Source organism: Capsicum annuum, unplaced genomic scaffold (genome assembly GCF_002878395.1).
Source record: "Capsicum annuum cultivar UCD-10X-F1 unplaced genomic scaffold, UCD10Xv1.1 ctg78863, whole genome shotgun sequence".
NCBI classification, from domain to species: Eukaryota; Viridiplantae; Streptophyta; class Magnoliopsida; order Solanales; family Solanaceae; genus Capsicum; species Capsicum annuum.
Genome location: NW_025889390.1, coordinates 70916 through 77683, shown reverse-complemented (window position 1 = coordinate 77683; position 6768 = coordinate 70916). Strand labels below are relative to the sequence as shown.

The following is a 6768-nucleotide window of genomic DNA, read 5'->3' as shown; positions in this document are numbered from 1 at the left end:
GGTGGTCTACTAGTACTACTTATACATTTGTATCAAATTTTTACTAAGCCCGTGTATCATGTGTTGTTACTTTTAGCCTTACATATTCAGTACATATTTTCGTACTGACGTCCCTCACGGGGGACCTGCATTTCATGCTGCAGGCACAGGTACATCAGCTCATACACCTCACTCGTAGAAGCATAGGCTATTCTGTGCATATTGGTGAGCTCCAGGTTGATTCGGGGCTTTCCGAGTCTGTTCCATATGTTTTGGTATTGTACAGTAGGTTAAGAGTAGGATGGGGGGTTTGTCCCGACCCTAGCTAAGTCTATGTATCTTTTAGAGGCTTGTAGACTAATGTAAAGTTATGCTAGTGTCCTGATTTTAGACATGGTGGCCCTATCGGCCAAGTGTTGTACATATCAGTTTGTGCGTGCATGTGTAGTTATTTTCATCGATACATAATATCTTGTTGTCAGAACACTTAGTTGTTACAGTTACATACATGGGAAGTACAAGGTTATGAATTAGTTCTCTCGGGCCTTTACGGCTACGAGTGCCTATCCGCCCCAACAGGATTTGAGGCGTGACAAAAGTGGTATCAGAGAGGTCGTCCTAGGGTCTCTACAAAGTCGTGTCTATATAGATTCCTATTTATGGGCGTGTTGTGCACCACATCTTTAAATAGGAGGCTATGTGACATTTAGGGGTTGTCTCTTTTTCTTCATATCTTAGATCGTGCAATAGAGCCTATGTTGTAGGTTAAGTCATATTTAACCATTGAACCTATTTTTTTCTCTTATTATAGTAAAGATGCCGGTCACAAAAAGAAGTAAGAATACAGGTAGAGAATAGACGAAGCTGCCGGGGAGGGGACCAGCAAATCAGCACCTAGACAAGCTAATCAAAGTGAGGCTCTAGCTGAGTTTGTGTCTTAAACTTCTTCTACTCGTCCACCTCCAGAAGAGCTAAGAAGGAGAAGAACCGCATCCTCAGAACTACCTACCAATCCTACAAACCAATATCTAAGGAATGAAGTAAATTGTTGACTCGTATTGTTTTTGGACAAGCTCAAGGATAAGCAATTCCAACTACAGGTTCTAGTGGTGTAGATAGGACAACTAGCCTACGAACGCAGGATTTTCTCAAATTGGATCCTCCCATGTTCACCTGATTGGATCTTAATGAAGACCCACAGGACTTTATTGATCAAATCCAAAGGGCTCTAGATGTTATGCATGTGTCAGGTAAAGAGACAGTTGAGCTAGCAGGATATAGATTTAGGGGGAAGGCTATATTATGGTATTAATACTGGAAATGATCTAGGGGTATCGATTCACCTCCAGCTACTTGGAAAGAGTTCAAAGAGGCATTTCTTGATCATTACCTTCCATATGAGATTCGAGAAGCCCGTGTGGATCAGTTCCTAAATCTTCGCCAAGAAAATATGAGCATAAGGGAGTACAACCTCCAATTTAACTCCTTGTCTAGGTATTCTCCAAATATTTTAGTTACAATGGATGATAGAGTTCATCGATATGTGAATAGATTGGATCCATATCTGGTTAGAGATTGTACCATTGCTGCTTTGCACAAAGACATGGACATAGCAAGGATACAAGCATTCACACAAAAAATGGAGGATTAGAGGCAAAGAAGAAGAACACGAGAGTTAGAAAGGGGGTATTCTAAGAGGTATAGATCTACGAGGCAGTTTATGGCATCCCAAGGAGAGTTTAGGCCTTGATTTTCTAATAGACCACCTAGGCCATTATCTTCTTATTTTGCAGCTAGTGCTCCATCATAATTTCAAGGGTCTAAAGGTAACCAGTTTAGTCAAAGAAATGAGAGTCAGAGTTTGCCAACAACAGGGTATCAAGAGCAAGGGATTATGAGCCAATTAAGGACTCCTCGACAGCCATGTAGACAATGTGGAAAGATTCATTTGGGTGCATATCAGTGGTGTGGTATGTCAGGACATATGATGAGAGAATACCCTCAAAGGGGCATAGGTGGTATGGCACGACCTACTAGATCAGCCGTTGCATCATCCTCATCGGTGCCTTATTCAGGTAGGGGTGTACAACCTATGGGTTGTGGTGGAGGTGCTAAAGGAACAGCTAGCTCTAGTGGAGTTCAGAATCATACATACTCTTTAGCAAACCGATAAAATTTAGAGGCTTCTCCAGATGTGGTTATAGGTACATTGTCCATCTTTTCACATGATGTATATGCATTAGTTGATCCTGGTTCTACAATATCGTATGTCACTCCATTGGTTGTTGAAAAGTTCAAAAAAACACCAGAACTGCTAGTTAAGCCATTTGAAGTATCTACGCCGATTGGTGAATCTGTTATAGCTAAGAGAGTATATCAAAATTGTATAATAACTATTTGCAGTCGTGATACAATGGCTGACCTGGTTGAGTTAGAAATGGTAGATTTTGATGCTATAATGGGTATGGATTGGTTGGCTTCTTGTTATGCCATAGTAGATTGCCGAACTAAGAGGGTGTGTTTCCATTTCCCAAAGGAGGCAGTCCTAGAATGGAGAGGTAATATTGGTGCGCCAAGAGGAAAAATTTATTTCTTATTTTAAGGTGAAAAAGATGATTTCCAAGGGTTATATATGTCATCTCGTTAGAGCAAAGGATACAAATGCGGAGACACCAACTCTTCAAACTATTCTAGTGGTAAGTAAATTTTCCGATGTATTTTCTGAAGATCTTCCGGGTTTGCCTCCAGAACGACAAGTGGAGTTTGGTATTGATGTAATTCCAGGTACTCAACCAATCTCAATTCATCCGTATAGAGTGGCCCCGATAGAATTATGGGAGTTGAAAGAGCAATTGAAAGACCTGCTAGAAAAAGGATTTATAAGGCCTAGTGTGTCCCCTTAGGGCGTACTAGTTTTATTTGTGCGTAAGAAGGATGGCTCGTTAAGAATGTGTATTGACTATAGACAACTGAACAAGGTGACTATTAAGAACAAAATATCTCCTTCCGAGAATTGATGACTTATTTGATCAGTTGCAAGGTGCCAAGTGGTTTTCGAAGATTGATTTAAGGTCTTGTTACCACAAAATAAGGATCAAAGAGAATGACATACCCAAGACAACTTTTCGAACATGGTACGATCATTCCTTCAAGCCATTCTTGGATGTGTTTGTGATAGTTTTTATAGATGATATTCTAGTTTATTCGAGATCAAATAAGGACCATGCCAATCACTTACGACAGGTGTTACAGATTCTTCGTGATCGCAAGGTATTTGTAAAGTTCTCTAAATGTGATTTTTGATTAAAATCTGTGGCATTCTTAGGTAATATTGATCTAATGAAGGAATAAAGGCCGATACTCAAGAGATAGAAGCCGTGAAGAACTGACCAAGACCTATAATACCTACAGAGGTTCGTAGTTTCCTTGGGTTGGCAGGTTATTGTAGAAGGTTTGTTGAAGGATTTTCTTCAATTTCTGCACCTTTAACAAAGCTAACACATAAAGCATCCAAGTTTTAATGGAATGATGCATGCGAAAGAAGTTTCCAAGATCTGAAGAATAAGTTGACTTCTACATCCATATTGGTGCTTCCAAAAGGCACAGAGGGGTATGCAGTGTATTGTGATACTTCAAGAATTGGCTTAGGGTGTGTATTGATGCAGCATGGTAAAGTCATAGCATATGCCTCGAGACAATTGCGGCCACATAAGAAAAATTATCCAACAAATGATCTGGAGCTAGCAGCGGTTATATTTACCTTAAAGATATGGCGTCACTACCTGTACGGGATTCATGTTGACATATACACTGACCACAAGAGTTTGCAGTATAGATTTAATTAGAAGGACTTAAATTTGAGGCAGCGAAGATGGCTTGAATTATTAAAAGACTATGATGTTGATATCTTATATCATCTGGAAAAAGCAAATGTGGTGGCAGATGCGTTAAGTCGTAAAGCTATGGAGCCATCTATAGAAAGACAAGGGTCACTAAGGATCTACACCAACTAGCCAATTTGGGGGTTCGTCTTTTTGAAACTCCAGATGAAGGGTTTAGTACATAATATAGCAGAATCTTCACTAATAACTGAAGTAAAAGAGAATCAATATGCAGATCCTATTTTATTACGGCTTAAGGAAAATGTGCAATGTGGTATGACAAAGGAATTTGAGTTTACGCAAGAAGGGGTACTTCGATGCCAAAACAGATTGTGTGTACCTGATGTAGACGGGCTAAGAAAGAGGATTATGATAGAAGCACATCATTCAAGGTATTCTATCCATCCAAGGTCAACAAAAATGTACCATGATTTGAAAGGGATATATTAGTGGGGTGACATGAAGAAGAACATTGCAAAATTTGTAGCCGAATGTCCAAATTATCAAAGAGTTAAAGTAGAGCACCAAAAGCCCGGGGGTTATATGCAATGTATAGATCTTCCAATCTGGAAGTGGGACATGATCAACATGGATTTCTTCATGGGTTTGCCTCGTACATTTTGAAGGTTTGATTCCATATGGGTGATAGTTGATAGGCTTACCAAATCAACACACTTTCTACCGGTTAGGACCACTTACGCAGTTGAAGAATATGCCTAGTTATATATTAAGGAGATAGTTCGACTACATGGAGTTCCAATCTCTATTATATCAGATCGAGGAGCTCAATTTACTGCAAATTTTTGGAAGTATTTTCAGAGAAATTTGGGGACACAAGTGAATCTAAGTACAGATTTTGACCCTCAAATGGATGGACAAGCAGAACGTACCATTCAAACACTTGAAGATATGCTACGAGATTGTTTATTGGACTTTAAAGGTAGTTGGGATGATCATCTACCTCTCGCCGAGTTCGCCTACAACAATAACTATCATTCAAGTATCAAAATGGCACCATATGAAGCTTTGTTTGGAAAAAAGTGTATATCACTAATTGGATGGTTTGAAGTGGGTGAAACTGCCTTATTCGGGCCAGATCTTGTTCATCAAGCTATGGAAAAGATTAAAGTGATCCAACAGCGATTAGAAACAGCCCAACGAAGACATGTCATATGAGAAGGGGGCTAGAGTTTTCTAAAGGTGATTGGGTATTCTTGAAGGTATCACCAATGAAGGAGTTTATGAGATTTGGTAAGAAAGGAAAATTAAGTCCATGTTATATAGGCCCATACCAGATTACTGGGAGGTTTGGCCAAGTTGCTTATGAATTGGAGCTACTCCAAGAGCTCTCAACAGTTCATCTGATATTTCACGTCTCAATGCTTCAAAAGTGCATTGGAGATCTATCTCATATTACTCTTACTGAAGATGTACAAGTTAAGGAAGATCTTACCTATGAAGAAATACCTATTGCTATCCTAGATCGACAAGTTAAGAAGTTAAGGAATAAAGAAATAGCTTCTGTAAAAGTGCTTTGGAAGAACCAACAAGTAAAATAGATCACGTGGGAAGCTGAAGAAGCGATGAAATCCAAGTACCCCCATTTGTTCAAATACGAAGAAAAAGTCTAAGATGCTGAATTGGAGCAATAACAAGTAAGTGTAAAATACATAGGTATTATATGGTAATAGGGATATTAAACTTAGGCTTGAACTTGTTTTGGTTGGACAGTTATGCTAACATTCAAGGACGAATGTTTCTAAGGAGGGAAGGATGTAACAAACCGTATCTTGCTTGTACTTATTTTAATTATATGGAACCTGGTACGGTCATATGGTATAGGTAACGGATGAGATTTTTTTATTCAATTATTAATGGTGTAGATGGAATTATAGAGGCTGGCCGTAAAGTTTAATGTGATGCGACTAAGTTAATGTTAAGATAACTATTTAAACTTGGAATCGTAAGCTAGTATTTAAATCTAAGGTTTAAAGTAACCAAGTGTGTATAAGTTAAAGGTTCTATTAAAGGGATTAGGAGCTGAAAATGAAGCAAAATATTGAGGTGCTTGCTTGACTTATTTAAGCTAGTAGGTGAGTCACCTACTTAAGTTGTTTGGACCAAATTAATGGACCCATGGCTATGGATCAGATTTGGGTCTATGCTAATTTACTCATTTGGGGCAAATTGAACAAAAGAGAAAGAAAATGGATAAGTAGCCCAACACACCAATCTGCCAAGACCCAAATATAATTGAGCCCAACAAGAAATTAAGTAAGTAGGTGCATCACCTACTTTAAAGTTTCAGCAGCTTGAACCCTTAAGTAGGTGCATCACCTACTTGGACCAATTTGGCCAATTTTATGGTCCAAAATGCAGCTAAGGAGGTGGACAAGATAGGGCCTTTAAAAATCCAAGTTGGTGGTCATTTTACTTCACTTTTAAGTCACAAAAAAAGGAGTATATTTCAGCAAATCTCTCTACTCTCTCTAACACAACAAGAACAGCAGCCCTATTTTTCCTTTCAAGGGTTCTTGGAGAAACCTTAACTTTTACAGCAAAAGGTAAGTGAAAACATTTTAGTTTTTGTTTAATTATCTCATAGAAGATTAGGAGAATATGCTAGAAGGGCTTAATTACAGATATATGGCAGAATATAGAATAAGCAATCTGCTCACTTTTCTTTGATATTAAAGAACTTCTCTTTTCTTCTTTGGTTTAAAGTGTGAAGGAACGTTCAAGTTCTTGAACAGTTCAATTAAAGGAATAAGTTGCAGAATTGAGGTAAGGTGACTGCTCCATTTTGGTTCTCCTTGTATATGAATTTGAAAGAGTTACGGATGTGTTGTTATTGAGAACTCAAGAGATGATGAGTTCGATAATGGGTTGCAACAATAAAAGTGATTTG

The 6768-nt window shown here is 38.5% G+C and overlaps 1 long non-coding RNA gene across 1 annotated transcript in view; it reads left to right on the top strand.

Moving 5' to 3' along the window:
• Positions 1 to 6558: 6558 nt before the first annotated feature.
• The window catches only part of LOC124894979, a 4936-nt gene continuing 4726 nt past the window's right edge, over positions 6559 to 6768 (top strand). Inside the window, exon 1 of the long non-coding RNA XR_007051461.1 lies at positions 6559 to 6644. This is a non-coding gene — a long non-coding RNA (uncharacterized LOC124894979). The remainder of the gene's footprint in view (positions 6645 to 6768) is intronic.